Source organism: Uloborus diversus, chromosome 2, assembly GCF_026930045.1.
Source record: "Uloborus diversus isolate 005 chromosome 2, Udiv.v.3.1, whole genome shotgun sequence".
NCBI lineage: Eukaryota > Metazoa > Arthropoda > Arachnida > Araneae > Uloboridae > Uloborus > Uloborus diversus.
Window position 1 is genome coordinate 101,145,960 of NC_072732.1, and position 17,143 is coordinate 101,163,102.

Here is a 17,143-nt window from a genome sequence, read left to right on the forward strand (position 1 = left end):
AAATATGTCTTCATTTTTTAGGTCTATAAAAGCTTGGGGGGTAAATATTAGTGGCCGCCATGGGCCCTGAGTGCTCCTTTTAGAAGGCACATTTTCGTGCTTCAGGAGAGGGGGCCATTTCCCTCATCTCCCCTCCACTGTATCCATGCATGATTACCGGTTCTGTCACAAATTTTGCAACCAAATGAAGCATGTGTGTAAAGAGTAGATATTAATGGACAATGAACCAATACAATGTTCCCTAACAATCTATTTTTCTTAAACTATGCTATGCTGTCGGGAAATCGGCATTTACTTTGATAATTGAACATTTAAAATTCAGCATATTTATTTGACATATTATAAATTATCTTGTGAAAAATTCTTGAGGAATTTTGCTTGATTAAAAGAACTATATGATGCGGCCTGCGGCCGCCCCTTGCTTTGGCCGCCCTTGTACGGTGCACACTCTGCACACCTGCTAGGATCGGCCCTGGTGCTGAAACTCTCGGAATCGGATGTTGCTCCTGACGGAATCTTGAAGATGATTTTCACAGATTGCTTTTCTACAAGTGACCAGGAGGTCACTTGTAGAAAATCATCGTTAGAATACTCTGTCGCAAGCTTGTATTGCAAAGGCAGTTGCAACAACGGAATCAATATATTTATCCAGGATGAAGGGGAAGACGATGACATCAATGCATTACCAATTGCTAAGAACAATATTTCCACTGCTGGTGACATGACCCTTCCGCCTCAGAATAGAACCAAGATGTCACCTTAAAGATGATATTTTCATTTTCTAATTACTGTCAGTCTATATTCCATATAAACACTTTCAAAACATGATTAGTAATAATGTAATAAAAACTATAATTACAAAAAGGTGCTGCCGGTCAGCTACATTTACCTTATTTCTATAATTAAAATTTTCATTATCCTGCTGTAGCGTCACATTCATTTCAATAAGAGTAACGAAATTGAGTACATGCTAGAACTTCATAGTTTTTGATTGCTTGTCAGCTGCGTGTTGCTGTGATTGGGCCTATTCTTCGTACTTCTTTGGTATCAGGTTTGAAATTGCAGTTCAAGTGTTCAGCCGGTGGATTTTAAAGACACAGAAAACCATCAGGGTCCTTGTCACATGAATGCTAAACAAGATCCCTCGAGCGCCTGCTTGGCACAGACGCTCTGAGACAAAAAGAACGAGATAATTTTTTTTCAAAAAGTATTGGTTTTCAAGAGCGCGTACCTAAAATAACACTGAAAATGTGACTTATATGTATGAATACAGTTTCACAATAAATTTAGTTAACTTTTACTTTTATTCAGAACACATTTTTCATGCAGTTTCCAAGATATAATCGAAAGTCACAAAATTTGGTTCCCCCTTCCCACCTTTAACTGCCCCCCCCCCCAGGGTCGGAGACTTTCAGTATATTTACTTATTAATTACTTCTAACAAATTTCTTAATGAGGAAGTGCTGGCTTTCCCCACTTCCTCAGTTCATTTTTGTTAAATAATGCAATGGGTGTGGAGCTAATTCATACTGCATTTTTAGTACGTAGTTCTGCAAATCTTGGTAAGGGGCTGTCCATAAATAATGTTACACTTTTTCTCAACCTTTTTGACCCCCTCCCCAATTGTTACAAAGTACTTTTCATAAACTAATTTTTATAAACATATTCGTATTAAAAAATGCTTGATGTCACACTTCTTATACTCTTTCCCTCCCCCATATCACAAAGTCACAATTTTACGACCCTCCCAACCCTTAAACATCATTTGTGTTGTAGTAATCCACAAATACTTCTTTATTGTCCATCAGAATTGTCGAATTCATTGAAGGAAGAAGTGCGCGATCCTTTCGAGTCAATTTAAAACTTGTGAATGGCAAGTGTTCCATTTTTTGCCATGAAAGTGCGTGTTTGAAATTCTGTAACTTTTGATTGGTTGAATAAAACATAACAAAATAGCATATCAAATTGATGGAAATTTAAAGCTCTACAACTTTGTCGTTAATAATTTTCATTTATACTGATCCTGGGAGGCACTAGGAGTAAATGTTTGACAAAAAGAGAGAATTTTTCCGAAAATCATCGATTTTTCATAACATATGCCCGAAAAATTATTGGAAATTTGACAAATATGTGTAGAAACAGTTTCATAGTAACTTTATTTAGCTTGAATTTTTATTTTAAACGCATTTTTTACACCGTTTCCGACATTTTCTCGAAAAATCCAAAATTTTCTTCCCCCCTCCCTTTAGCTCACCTCCCAGGGTCGGGGACTTTTAGTATGTTTACTTACTAACTATCCCTAACAATATTCTGAAGTCAAAAATTATCACATATTCCATGCACGCTACACTCCTGTTTTGAGCACTCATTGACTGGACTATTCATTTTCTTTTTATTCATCTACAAATCTTATCATTCAGAAATGGAGGGACCATATATACTTCATCTGAATGTAACCAGGGTTGGCTTTCTGCCGGCAGAAACTAGTTTTTGCCGTGCCAGTGGCAGAAACTGGTTATAACCGGTAAAAACCGGCAGAAACTGGCAAAAACTTAAAAGTATATTCAATTACTTAAGTGATTGCTAAATGATATTCGTTTAAGTAAACTAAAAAATTAAACTTCTTTCATCATTTAAAAAAATAAAATCCTATGCTAATGCCCTTGATTTAGTTTGAGAAGGAAACTTTTCAATTGCAGATACTCGTATTGTTTGGATTAATCTAACAAAGTACGAAAAATCATACAGGTGCTCATCAAAGAAGAGTGACATACAGAATTAAAAGGCATTTCTGATTTTAATTTGCTCACTTATATGCTTCATCTAAATTGTTTGTGATCGAAATTATCACATGCTTCAAGAAGAAAGTGCCAGAATTTTACTTGCCAATATTAGCAGATTTTGTACCTAATGTCACAGCTTTGCAAAACAAATTGGCCCTATTTCTCGAAACTTATTTTTCCAGTCGAATTTCTCCCACTACCCCAGTTACTGCATGGTGGACCAGTTAAAAAAAAATACAATAGATGAAAGTTTCACGAACATTGCTTGTTCCTTGATGCATTGCCTGCTAGCTCTTCTGTTGCAGGAATATTCTAAAGTTTCTCACTTGTACATATTAGATTGAGAAACTGTTTAGATTTGAGAAACCACCTTTTCTAAGAAGCAACTGCAGGGTTCAAACAATGTAACATTTGATTTTAACTTGTGGTAATATAGTAATTAAATTGTGCTTTGGTTAATAATTATTTTTTTACATGCACTTCCTATTGCATGCCAATAATTTAATTTTTTTTCATTTTGTGAGTTTTTGCCAGTTTCTGCCACAAATGTGGCAGAAAGTGGTTTTTGCCATTCCGGTTTTAACCGGTTTCTACCAGTGGTTTTAACCACCTTGGCAGAAACTTGCCAACCCTGAATGTAACGGGGTTGTATATTCATTGCAAGAAACTATTTACAGGTTACGTTACTAAGACAATTTTAAATGAAAGATAATGGAATAAACGCCAAATTTAGCCAGATTACAACAAATTAATCATAAAAATAATTACTATTTACGAAATTTGTAACATTGCCCCCTTCCTAAGGACTGCACGTAACGGGCAGTACAATCCCCAGAAAGGATGCCAAATTTATATCACAAACAATAACCAATCAGTCGCAGAGAACACAATAATAACAGGAAAGTTCCCCAAGCAAGAGTTTTTCCCCCAAACGGACGAAAACTTCGTCTGATCGAAGGATGACATCGTTGACTCAAAAAGATGACGGTTTATTATGCATTTATTTTGTTAATTCACATATTTAGCTCTATTTAATTTTTATTTTATTTTATCTACTGGTTGATATATATTTTATCTATCAATGATTTCATTCAATTAGTATTTTGTTCATTTTTTTAGTGAAACTTAATTGCATTAAATAAATGATTTATTTCTCGATTATGTGTTAACTGTTGCTCTAAAATGGTAGAACAACTCACATTTTAGAACTCGAGCAATAAATGAAAACATAATATTTGAATTAGTTTTTCCAACTTGAAGCCAAAATTCACATATATTTGCATATTTCTTATACCATTGATTTGATAGAGCAAATATACTATAATACCATTATAGTATTTGCTCTATCTTCTATCAAACACAAGTCGCTCCTTCGATTTTGGTGCAAACAAACGGGAACTCGAATGCGGTTTGTAAAAGAAAACGTCAAATTAATATATAAATTTTATTTCTAAACTTCTAAATCAAACGAAAGTCCACACGCTAAAAATGTAAAAGAGATTCAAATCGGAAATGGTGAAAGGAATCAAAAGTTGAGCTTACGTATGGAAAATAGAAGCAACTGCACGCACAACTACATACTGAAACAGGAACTAATTGAATTGAAAATGTAGCTAGACGAAAAATGAAGCCGTCAGCACGAATGCGGTGAGAAATATGACGACGCAACGTCTCGCTTTATCTTTTTTTTTTAATCAGGGACGTTTTCATTATTCTCATTATTGACAAGATAACCAGAATCTATCTGGAAGCGCTTTCAGTGATTTATTATGCAAGAGCCCAAACTACGATCCGCAGGTCTTATGGAGCCCGCAAAGCTGATCTATGCATCCCAGGCCCATCATAGATCAGCTTTCATGGGGGAGGGGGGGGGTATAAATTCAATGCAATTTTATCAAAAAACATCAAAAACCACTCCCACATGTATAGTACTTTCTTAAAGACGAGGGAGGAGGTGGTTGCCCCCCTTCCGAATGACAGGCCTAATGTGGCCCATCGTAAGCCCTAGGGAAAGGGTGCTCTTTGAAGTGCTTCTTAAAAAAAAAAATGTTACATGTATTTTTATTAAGTTCTTTTTGTCTTCGGGTTGGAATAGAATTTTAATATTTTTCTAAGTTTAATTAGCTCTTTACTGAAATTACGGGATAGGGGAGCACAACTTTTGTTTAATCCTTATCGCAACATGTATTTTAATCTGAATCTAAACAGGCGCTTTAAATCTTCGCGAACCAAATAAGATATTGGGAACCAATCTTCGGGGGTTGGTGAGCAGCAACGAGCAAGGAGCAGAACCCCCTAGTTCAAAAATAAAACAAGAGTAATTGAAAATTAAAGAAAAAAGCATGTTTTCTAACGACTCCGACTCCTTTTTCAAAACTAAGTTCGACTCTAACTTCGCAACCCTGGTTAATGCTACCGGCCGGTAATAAAAAAAAACTTCAAAAATGAACCACGTGCTTGGAAAAAATGTTTATTTATGTACGTTTGATTAATTTAAGTGGCAAGCTTGATTCAATTATCTGGCAGGGTTTTTTTTTTTTTTTTTGAAGTTAATGTTGGATTTGTTATGTTTATGAGAATATGATCCCTCAAGTCGACAGTTTCAATTAACAATATTCAATAGCCAGGCAATCACTGTATTGCAAAAAATTCAAAAATTCGACTCGTATATCACAAAAAACAAAATAAGCACAGCGGACAAAAATAGAAGAAACAAATGTCGAAACAACTAGAAAAATCAAAGTAGCGTGCAACTCACCCAATTCTCAATTAGAAGCTTTCAATAGCGTTTTCAAGTTAAACAATAAACTAAAAGAATTACCCTGCAGACAAAACAAAAGACTAACAAACAGCGAACCGAAACTAGAACCTGCCCAGTGAATCAGTTGCCATTTAACATGTATAAAAGTTATGAAAATAAAGAAAATGCTTGAATTTGCAAAGAAAATAGCGCCACCTTCTGGGGGGTTTTGAAATCTTAATTTCCATCGTTATTTATAGCATCGGATCCGGTATTCTAATAGGCAAAATTTATTTTCTTCCTTCATTACTATTTTATAATACTGTTTTTCATTTCCATTTTTAACTCCTCCGGTGAATAAATTTTGTATTACTCGGTATCATTCGTATTCATGATTTATGCTGCCCCTCCATATTTCTCTCTTAGAAACGTAATTACCGTAAATTATCAGAGAATAATGTTGTAGAGCACAAATTTCAAAAAATATCACACGAGATTTGGAGTAAAAAGTAATTTGCAGTTTCAGAGCTCGAATGCGCTACCTTGCGGTGATTTAAGAAGCTACGGAAAGAGGTAACATATTCTGTTCCACGTTTTCTCATTTCTTTCTAGATGGTTTAGAACAGAGTTGCCCAATCTACGACCCGTAGGCCACATCCGATCCACGAAGCTATTCCATGTGGACCGTTGTTTTGTTCAATATTACGAATCGAAAAGCACAATCAATGACATTGTTACAAATTTGGAGTGAAATAGTCAGAAATGGATTTCTGAAAAAAAAAAAAGATGCAGTTAACAAAATCAGCATAATAATGATAAAAACAATGGGATAGTTTCCGAAATTTTAAAAGTATTTTTTTTTTTTTTTTCTGAAAGAGCATGTTTTAAAATATAAGATTTGACCTTTTTTTGAATAATTTGACAAAGTTTACTATTTTAATTAAATTATTAAAATCGATACGCTGATTCAATTTCATTTTTTACGCTTCTGCGCATGACATCACAAATAATGAACTGCCATTCACTGATGCAGAGCGCAATATTTAATTCGCTTCTGAATTATCGTAACGTGGAAACGCGGTAGACAGCAATCGTAAGCATTCAGCGTACCAGTGGAATACGCACCAAAGTGCAACACTTGTGACGTCATAAAGACCACGCCTTGTTTGAAAAATCGAACATTTTAAAAAATTAACTAAAAAATAAATGTTGGGAAATAAATGTAATTGCTGGGTGCATTTTATTTATTTATTTATTTTTATTTTATTTTATTTTACTTTTTTTTTTAATTATTTTTCCTCATTCTATCAACTTCAGTGACTAAAAGTAGTACTTTTGACTGAAGGAAACAACCTCATTCTTGGTTTGTAATTTTCTTTCCTTTTCCACATTTTCCCATGTTATTTTTATTATTATTATTATTATTATTATTATTTTAAGTTTTTGAAATTTTATATGTTTTCTGGCCAGCGAGAATCATTTTTAGATGAGGTGCGGCCCTCAAATCAAAAAAGGTTTTACACCACTGGGTTAGAATATCCACAAGACATAAAAAAAAAAAAAATATTTCAAAGAATAAAAAAGAAAAACTCGAAGAAAATTTACTGTCCTTCAGGTTACACGTTACGGCATTTGTGTATTTTACCTTTATCAGCCTCCATTAGCCAGAGAATGCAGCTTCTCCTACAGTTTATTGGAATTGCGAATTCATTTTTTAAACACGAAAAGTTTGTTGCTCTCACTTTTTTTTTCCTGCACAAACGGCAAACATTTGCATCTTAATTATATTTTAGCGCAAATAACCCTTGACAATTTTTCATTTGAATATTAAATTGCATTTAAATATCTATGCTTATAATTATTATTTTGAGTCGTTTTATATTGTTCTGTGTGAGGACGATTCAAAAATTACATCAGGTTATAATGAAATTAAGCATTAACTTTGTACTGAACGTAAATTGATAAAGATAATGTTAACTAAGCACAAAAAGTGCAAATTATCACACGTACGAGTTTTGGAGCTACAAGCAACCGCATTTTAGCTTCCTTTTCCCACAAAAAAATAAATAAATAAATAAATAAATAAATAAAATAAAATGAAAAAGAAAGATAGATGGCTCATTGTAACAGACAAATATTAAAGACAAAAATAAAAATAGCCAAAAATAAATATTAATTAAATAAATATTGAAAGATCAAAAAATTGAAAGTTGGTCTCTCAGAAAAGGAAATGCGAGTTTCCCAGTTCGTCAAGGACGGATCCAGAAATTTGACAAGGAGAGGGCGGTTGATTTTTTGACTTACCTACGTATTTAATCAAAACAGGTTTTTTTGAGGGGAGAGGGGGGTGGCACAACATTTTTATCTACCGGGGCAAAATCTCCATACTCTTTTTTCCTAACATCGTCAAAAATCGTCTGATATTGTATCTTTAAAACTTCAACTCTGAAAAATTTCCGAGAAGGTGATTCGAATTATAGCCTTATTTATTTCCTTAACGTCGTCAATGACCTACATATGCGTTTTAAATCTTCAACTCGGAAAATTTGCCGGTGCGGGTTCTCTCAAGGGAGGGGCGATCGGATCCCTCCCTTGTATCCGTCCTTGCAGTTCGTCGATCTGTCTGTCTGTCTTCCCTAAGTTGACCATTATTGAAGTCCGATCAGAATGTCCTTATTCGGCAAATTTCGTCTGACAATTTGGCAGCTTTGAGGCACAACTGCAACATAATGTCGCTTTTCGTTACATGTAAGTATGTGTGCAGCATGCCCGTTCTTTTTCATTCGGCATGCTTTGCAGTTCTATTCGACAAATCCAGAATTACTCAATGAAGAAATTTGAAGCATATACATAAAGCCTGAAGCAAAAAGTATCCTGAAGTAAACGGATCCCCCCCCCCTCCCGACACACTGAAAAACATTAAAATCACCAATTGTCACCCGCCGGAGATGGCGAACGAAACAAGCAGGGAGCGCGGGGGCCCTATTTACCTAGTAAATACCCAGTGCTGCGGGGCGCCACCACCGGCGGGGTCAGAGTCGTGTAGCCGGATTGGGGTAAAGGAGTCGGAGTCGGTCATTTTCCCTCTAAGTTCTCAACTCTGCCAGTGCTTGAGGAGTCGGAGTCAGGGGCGCCCCGATAAGAGGTCATGGGAGGTCACTGTGACCTTCAAAAATGTCCTTATTCGACAAATCTTGTCTTACGATTCGGAAAGGATATCATCATTCGGCAAAAGTTGGAGTCCTATTCGGCAAAAATATCATCATTCGGAGACATTTGGAGTTTTATTCGGTAAAATTTGGAGTTCCATTCGGTAAATTGAGAACTTTCGCCCCTGCTCGGAGTCGGACTGTTTTTGTGGTAAAGGAGTCGGAGTAGAAGGCACTAAAATTAACCTGAGTCAGAGTCGGTTATTTTCCCTTCGACTCCGCTGCCCTGGAATTGATTTTGGTGAAGAGCGAAATACTTATGAAATGCTTTTCCTGCGGTATCTACGACGTAGGCAGAAAAGACAGTTTTACAGAGATTGTCGGTAGGCAGTAGAGGCTCAACATCGATATCGATATGTACGAAACATCAATATTTTCTCCGATCAATGTTTTCGGGCAGATGTTTTTTCGATGTGGATGTACGATGTACCATATTTAAAACAGAAAAATATATAAAAAATTTTACATTACAGATATTGTGTGTAATAGTGCCAGCTAGAGATAACATTTGTTGTGAAAGTTGCAACTGGCCCAAGATTATAGTTCCTATTTCAATTGCTAATTAAAACTTAATGAGACAGCTCCAGAGTAGGAACACGGCACTTTTCTTTTGAGATTATCTTTACTAATAATAAAGCTGAAAGTCTCTCTGTCTGTCAGGATCTCTGTGACGCGCATAGCGTCTAGATCGTTCGGTCGATTTTCATGAAATTTGGCACAAAGTTAGTTTGTAGCATGGGGGTCTGCACCTCGAAGCGATTTTTTGAAAATTCGATGTGATTCTTTTTCTATTCCAATTTTAAGAACATAATTATTATAAGATAGACGAGTAAATTACGAAATCATCATAACGTGGAACCGTAACATGGGCACAAGCCAATTGGCGAGAATATTCACCATACTTTATTTGTAAATATACAGGTGAACCAAAAGATCTTTTAATTTTCTATTACGGACAAAGCCGTGCGGGTACCACTAGTCATTAATGATAGATTTCAAGCAAGTTCACGTAGTCCCAAAGATTAGTAAGCGAACTTGAACGATATCGGTGTTTGGCTCACAGACTTTTTCTTCAACGCTATTGATGCGATTTCTGTTTCGTTATATTTGACAAAAATTTTACTGTAATTTTCATGCATTACAGTTGTTGAGAAAACGTAACACAACAGTTGTTGGGTCAAACACTGATTTTCCTCCATTCAGGGCCGGACTAATACTCCGTCAGTCCGTGCCCCGCACGGAGTAAAAAATTTGAGGGGCGCAAAATTGCCAAATCAAAATGAGAAAAATATTTGCAATTGAGCGGCTGAAAAAAAAAAAAAACTAAGTTCTCTGGAAAAAATACTGGTACCATCTACAAAAGAAGATGGCGCATCGCGATATCCCTTTATCTAGTCTATAATCGTAGTCTACGCAAGTTTGAAGTAAAATGTGTTAGTTCTTGTCGAACGTTACCTAATTACAGAGACTTTAAAATCATTTTAAATGAAGGAGAATCATCAGTACAGGATCAACACCAGCAGGGGCGCTACGAACTTAAATTTTTGGGAGGAACGAAATTCTCTGTTGAACGGAAATCCAAACTTTGCAGAATGATAAAATGCGGATATGATACATGTACTCACACCTCTAGTAAACAGTTACATTCAGGCATTTAAATATTTCAATTATGTCTTCAAATTTGCAGAATCGTCAGGAAAAATTTGCCGAATTATGAAATTTTTGAGAGATCAGAGTGACCCCCATCGGGGTGCCCATAGCAGTGTTGCCAGACGTCCCGGATTTCAAGGGACAGTCCCGTATTTTGAAAAATTGTCCCGCGTCCCGGGGAACTTCCATACGGGACGGCTGAAGTCCCGTATTCCAGCTGATAACAATATTTTACAGAACGAGACTTTATTTTAAGGGAAAAATAAAGTAAAACAAAAATTGTGAAATAATGAGCAATAAGAAAGTAATGTGGCAGCAAACGCAAAAATTATCTCCCTTTGAATGTTTTGTTTTGGCGGCAGACCCCACGAGGAACTAAATGGTTGCTTCTTTGCTCATTTACTCACGTTGGAAATATATCTCTGCGCATGCGTCGTCAATCGCAATGAAAACGATTTTTATACTTTGATAGGCGACATTTTGTGCGGTTTATTGCTTTGTTGTGATTGAATTTTTCAGATTTATTATGAATTGACGTCTCAAAAATACCCCCCCCCCCTTTTTTTCACTCATAGATGCCTGTCCCGTATTTACTGTTCTTAATTCTGGCAACCCTGGCCCATAGTCACCAGGAGGTGAGCGGGGAAAACATCCAAATTTTTCAGAAAGCGAGCAACCAATTTGATTTTAGTTATGCAACGAAAGGAAATCCTTCGCGGATTTAAAGATTTAAAAAAAAAAGAAAATGACCATTTTTTTTCAATAAAATTTGAGAACAAAATGCAAATTAAAAAATATATACATATATTTAGTAATATATCAGAGAACATCTGTACTAATAAGAAAAACCAACTAAGAGCCGCTGAGATGAACGCTTCAAACAGGGGCGGCAAATAGGGGGGTCAAGAGGGGGCGGTCGCACCCCCAAATTGTTTGAGCAGAATGATAGAAAGTGGGTGAATTCAATTTATGTAAGTCGGAAATCAATGTTCATGAAAGGAAATCTCGCTGGTTCTCAGCAACTATTTGATGAAACTCGAGACATTCTCAGACTAGAAAAAGTGTTTTTCGTTATTTGGACGATGACTTAGAAATTTATGAAGTATTTTCGGCTTTTTCACAACATAGACAACTGACAGAGAACAATGGTTAATTTTAACGAAAGAAGACATTGCCTCATATAGGCTAAATATTTCACACAAGTGTGCCCAGTGTAACGATGGTATCTCCAAGGCTCGTGAAAAGTTGTGTGGCTGCATGGTTTTCACAAAAAAATTCCTTGATATTTTACATTCACTTTTACTCTCATTTTTAAGTGTATATTTATTTAATGAGTGTTCATCGCTTTCTTCTGCTCGAAACACGTTTCAGCTGCTCAATACATTATTATGCTTTCATGGAAACTTCTTAAAAATGCATGTGATTATTGAATAAAAAAAAAGACATATCAACCAAATACCTTTTATGGGGCTCTATAATTATGCAATCGCGGAGTGACACAAGATAATCTTCAAGCGTTAAAACGATAAAAACATTTGTCTATAACTTCAAAGCAGTGATTTGACGACTGGAAGAATTATTGCAAAACGATTCTTTCAGTGGTGAAAAAGCTCATGCCCTTTACTATGTATGACTTCGTTTGAATTTTTATCCACTTTGTTTGCATCGGGAAAAGGTTTTTGAAAAATGCTTTATACTCTATCAAAATTTATATCTTCAATCCGCTACTCGACTATTCAAACCACAGTTCAATCTACAATTGATCTGTGCACCATACTACCACAGTTGAATCTACAATTGAAACTGAAAATAGATTTTTTTATAGCTGTATATTTCAATCAATCGTGAAGTTTTTCCAAAAAATTCTTCCTCCCAGTCAATTTTAAAGAGGCGCAAAAAAAAAAAAAAAAAAAAAAAAAAAGTGGCAAAAATTCACATGATGATGTGAAGTTAAACATTGGTTTTTGAATATTTTGTATGAAGTAATAGATTCAGTTTCAAATGAAATTAACACAAGATTTGATGATAATTATTTTTCTGTATGATAGGCTGGGATTATTATATGATTGGATTGGATTTTGAAAACAAAAAATAAAATGTTTCAACTGTGAGTAAAATTTTTAGCATGAGGCAAGAAAAATTACAAGCAATATATACCGACAGAATAGTTTTCACATCCAGAGACTGCAGTTTCGCCCTTGTTATGGAATCATCAGTCTGGAATAGTGAATAACAGAGCTGGAGGCAGATGATATCTCATTGAAGCTGAGAGCGCCGACATGACTAGATTATTCAATCATGAAAAGTTTAAGCCCCTCACAGTTTTTAAAGTAGCCTGGGTGATTTTGAAGAGCAAGATATAAAAAGTGTTTTCATACATAACTTTGTAATACTTCAATTATTTTTTTACTATTACAAACAGCTCAGCTAGTAGAGAAAGATTTTTTTCAATGTCTCAGGAAGTTAGAGAAATATTTTCGAAGCGCAAAGAGGAAAAAAAACTTTTTCCATTTAGCTGAACTGGTAAAACAGCACAACATTGAGCACTGATACATTAGTAACATGATTCCCTGCTCTTCCGAATTCCAAAAATCAAGCATTATAACTTCTCCAAAAGGTATAAAAACTTTAGTAGCAAGATGTTTTGTATGATAACTTTTTAGTCAATGAATTAAAATTTTAATTGTTTCTAAACACTAATTTTATTCATATTAAACCGATTTTATGACAACTTCTTGTTAGCTAATGTGTGTATGGTTTCGCTTTGGGGTTATACATATTTAAGAAACTCGACCCCCCAAATGAAATGGTGAAATGCCGCCCCTGGCTTCAAACATCATTAAATAGGAGAAAAAAAAGGTACAGTAATGGGACTAAATTTTGCGAGCCGTAATTTTCACGAAAATGAAGATAATGGTAATTTTGCGAGCTGAAAATTTCGCGGTTTTTTTTATAAACAGAAGCGAAAGTTGAAAAATCCGACGTAAAACGATATTTCGCCAGGTTTAAAATTTTCGATTATGACGGGGTTGCAAAAATTAAAAGCCTCGTGAAAATAAGGACTTTTACAGTATCCAGTGCAATTTAGAAACTCTTGGCAAGCTTTAGACTAAAAATTGTATAAATTTTTAAATAAACAAGATAGCGTTTTTCTGTTTCTGTTTTTCTTACTTTTGTTTTTTTTTCTTATAATGAAAATCTCACAGCTAAATGCTGAAAAATGTATGTGCCGCCGAAATATGGTTTAAACAGATGAAAAGTCCAAGTAGAGGGAAAGAAATGAGATTTAAACGATTGTAATGAAAAGTCGCACCAGAGGTTGTTAAATGGTTGAAGGGAAAAAACGAAGGTTAAAACAAGAATTCTGCAGGAGATGAGGGACGATATCTAAAATAAAACTAAGTAGAAAAAATGACCATAGTTATCTCACAAAAGTCAAAAATAAAATAAAATAATAAATAAATAGAAACACCTCCGTCCAAAACAATGAAATATTCTACTGGGGCTGTAAGCGTTTGAATTCAAACATGTTGAAATTAAAAAAAATCAGCATGATCACAGACATGATGATCCCAGACCCCATCCCGTTCCCTTACTTCAACAAAGGTTGCCTGCCGACCGAGGGGTGTATAACGGTTAGGCGTTGGCATCTTACGCTTGAAGACACAGGTTCAAACCTGGCCCCAAATCGATGAATTTTCAAGATAAAATAGACAGCGCCCGGGTCGTATGATTTTGCGGCATGTAAAAGATCCCTTGATTATTCGTTTGGCTTGAAGTACTCTTGGGAAAAAAAATCCCAGCTCTATTTCGCTTCGCGAGAGCGCATGTACCTTCATCTGATACGGAAACTGGGCGTCGATATTATCGTGGCACGGAGCCACATGAAAGAATGGGTGCTATATCGGGAGCTCGCACTAGGCCTACAAAAGTGAAAGCCTCTAACACAGCCTCAATAGAAATAAATAAAAAAAAAAAGATAAAAATCGTAACAACTGCAGTTTTTTTTTTCCTTGAAAATTTTCCTCTCTAGACGCTTCGATAACCCCTTATTCCCCTCCCTTTTTCAAATTTTGTTTACAGAATTAAAATTTCGAATCGTTTAAAATTTTGTTTTGAGACTTCAAGTTTGAAAAATTTCAAAGTAAGGTCCCCTTAACATTCCTTCTCTTCCTTATATCATTAAAGATTGTCTAAAATAGCAATTTTTAGAGCTACTATTTAGAAAACTTTCCAGGGTGTAAGCCCTAGATCCCCTATTTGTGCACAAAATTTACCCATGACGCAATGTTCACATTGCTCTTTTTTTTTTCTTTGAGGAATCACGTATTGCTTATTGTTTTCACTTGACCGTTGAATGACGTCCGTCCTTTGGTTTTATTTTTCTATTATTATGCAGGCGTCCACGTGCCTCGGAATCGTATTAGTGAAACACCGTTTATGCGTTTCTCTTTCATACGTTTTTATCAATTATCCGTTTTTTAAATTGGTCCCTGCAGAATCTAATGCACATTAACCTATACCTATTATACGTTCTTTCACTTGTACGCTTTTTTCATGCAGTTCCTTCAAAAATGATAAAAGATGCTTCACTGTATATTTATAAAAGACCTTATCGTCTTTACACAATATTTTTTTTCGCGAAAAAAGTATCCAGCACACAGCATTCAGCACATAACAACCAGCCCTGGTATTCATTTGAATCTTAAAGTCTTGATTTCCAATTATAGTTGCGATAAGAGCCATTAGTAGAAACAAGAAACCCAACGACTAGGATCCTTATCGCAATTCGTAATTGCAAAAAACGTAATCTGATTTCAAGATCTCAAAATGCAAACTATTTTATTTATTTATTTGCACATGGAAAAAGGATTAGTAATATGCATGCAACACATAAGCATAATTCTACTAATTCCAGATTCCACATAAATAACACAAGTCCCGTAATTTGTATGCTCATATTCTAGTAAGGACTCCCACTTATTAAACCAGACGTTAGATCCGCTCTCTCTCAGACCACTGTGTTATGAATGGAGAATTGGGAATCACCAGAATGAAATCTGTTAACTGATTAGAAAATTATAACCAATATTTAAATTTATTGCCAAGTTACTTTGACAAATTTTTTGCGGTTGCCAAAAAATGTAAAAAAAGCATGTTATTTGTTGGGGGGAGGGGGTCTTTATACATGCAGTTCAAAAGGGGTGCAATGTTTCCCTTTTGCACGGAGCGGTTCAAAAGCTATATCCGGCCCTGCTCCATTACAGTTTGGACAATGGAGCAGAAATGTTTATAGAATCTTTAATGGAGTTGTTTTCTTCAGCACTACTTTTAGTTACTGAAATTGACAGAATAAGCAAACAAATGCGCGCTGAATGCTTACGCATGCGGTCTACCGCTTTTCCAGCTTATGATAATTCAGTAGCCAATTAAATATTGCCCCCTATGCTTGCTATCAACCACATCGTTGCCAATACATGTGAGAAAAGAAGCGAATTAAACATTGCGCTCTACGCTAATGGCATCAGTGAATGGCATTTCATCATTTGTGATGTCATGTGCAGAAGCGTAAACAATGAAATTGCACCGTTTAAAATAACTGTTAAAAAATACTAAACTTTGTCATATTATTTTTAAAAAAAATGGTTAAATCCTATGTTTTTAAGCATGCTCTTTCAGAAAAACACATTTTCAAAATTTCGGAAACAACCCCATTGCGGCAGAACACAACTTTCAAACACAGTACCTTCTCGTCCTTACCACCAAATTGTTAGTGTCATAACCCTAAAAAAAAAAGAACACTAAACAATGTTTAAATGCAAGTATTGTTCTTCCTCTCTCTCTTGATGTTCTCCGATTAATTAATTTACTTATATGGGACATTTATTTCTAAAAACATATAACATGTAACTCAGTCTAAAAACCTAAACAATAAAGTTGAAAGTATCAAGTGTCAGAGAAAATTGATGTAAAAAGCGCATAAATAGCTCTAACCTAATATATTCCACCGAGCATGCCACAGTATCCCAGATTGCTGTCAATAACTGCGGCAACAGATGGTTGTAGTTCCAATGCCGTCTATATTATTTAACACCTGTGTTTTGATATCGCCTTTTTACCAGCTATCTTTTAGTCTTTTAGATGTTATCTTATCTGAATTCAAACCTTGCGCTTGTTATATATTTATCTTTCATGTCAATAAGGAAAACTAATTATCTGTATTAAAACATGTAGATTACTTTTCCTGTCATAAGCAGATATATGTACTTATTAACAGGCCCGTGACAGGCCTGTTAATACGGGTTAAAAAGCGACTCATACGGGGGGCAACTACCGCCTCACTTCCAAATGTAAAGTAGCCTTGCCCTTCCTCTTTTCTTTCTTTTTTTTTTTTTAACTTCAAAATTACGTCAAATTTCCGTTAAAATTACGAAATGTTGGATGAATTGAAAAGTGGCAGTGTTAATCGATTAACTTGCTTAAAGACGGAATTGACTTAATCTATTTGTGTTTTATATTTTTCTCATGTTATTGTTTCATAACTATTAATGTAAAATTTTGCATGGGGTTGTTTTCATCAGTCAAAAGTACTACTTCTAGTCTTCTAGTCACTAAAGTTGATAGAATAAGCAAAAAAGAAAAAAAAAATTGAGAAAATTAATTTGAACTTTGACATCTTGAATTCAAATTATGTTTTCCGCAATCACGTGTGTGTGTGTGTGTGTATGTAGGCGTGTGTGTTTGTGTGTGGGGGGGGAGGG

At 35.2% G+C, this 17,143-nt stretch overlaps 1 protein-coding gene across 3 annotated transcripts in view; it reads right to left on the bottom strand.

The window, feature by feature from the left end:
• The window catches only part of LOC129217205 (uncharacterized), a 59,981-nt gene extending 43,521 nt beyond the window's left edge, over window positions 1-16,460 (bottom strand). The window contains exon 1 of one of the 3 annotated variants that reach the window (XM_054851473.1): window positions 16,377-16,460. The gene's annotated coding sequence lies outside the window, so the exon portion shown is untranslated. Of the gene's footprint in view, window positions 1-4,325; window positions 4,432-5,541; window positions 5,641-16,376 lie in introns of those variants that run through there. The other 2 variants (XM_054851474.1, XM_054851472.1) reach the window with 2 other exon arrangements.
• Between the last annotated feature and the right edge of the window lie 683 nt (window positions 16,461-17,143).